Source organism: Nannospalax galili, unplaced genomic scaffold, assembly GCF_000622305.1.
Source record: "Nannospalax galili isolate Female #2095 unplaced genomic scaffold, S.galili_v1.0 scaffold2438, whole genome shotgun sequence".
In the NCBI taxonomy this organism is placed as follows: domain Eukaryota; kingdom Metazoa; phylum Chordata; class Mammalia; order Rodentia; family Spalacidae; genus Nannospalax; species Nannospalax galili.
The window spans coordinates 179,955-180,166 of NW_008340982.1; positions in this window are offsets into that span (position 1 = coordinate 179,955).

Here is a 212-nt window from a genome sequence, read left to right on the forward strand (position 1 = left end):
AAGCTAAAAGCATCAAAAGTAAAAAAGAAAAAAACATTTTGAGAAAATTATTTTTATATTGGGAAACCATGAATGGTATAGTATTAGAGAATTAAAAGTAATGGTCATCATATTTTTCATTTAAAATATTTAACATTTTTTTTGTATCAGAAGCTTTGCAAAAAAGCATTTTATGCCAGGCGTGGTGGCATGCACCTTTAATACCAGCTCAA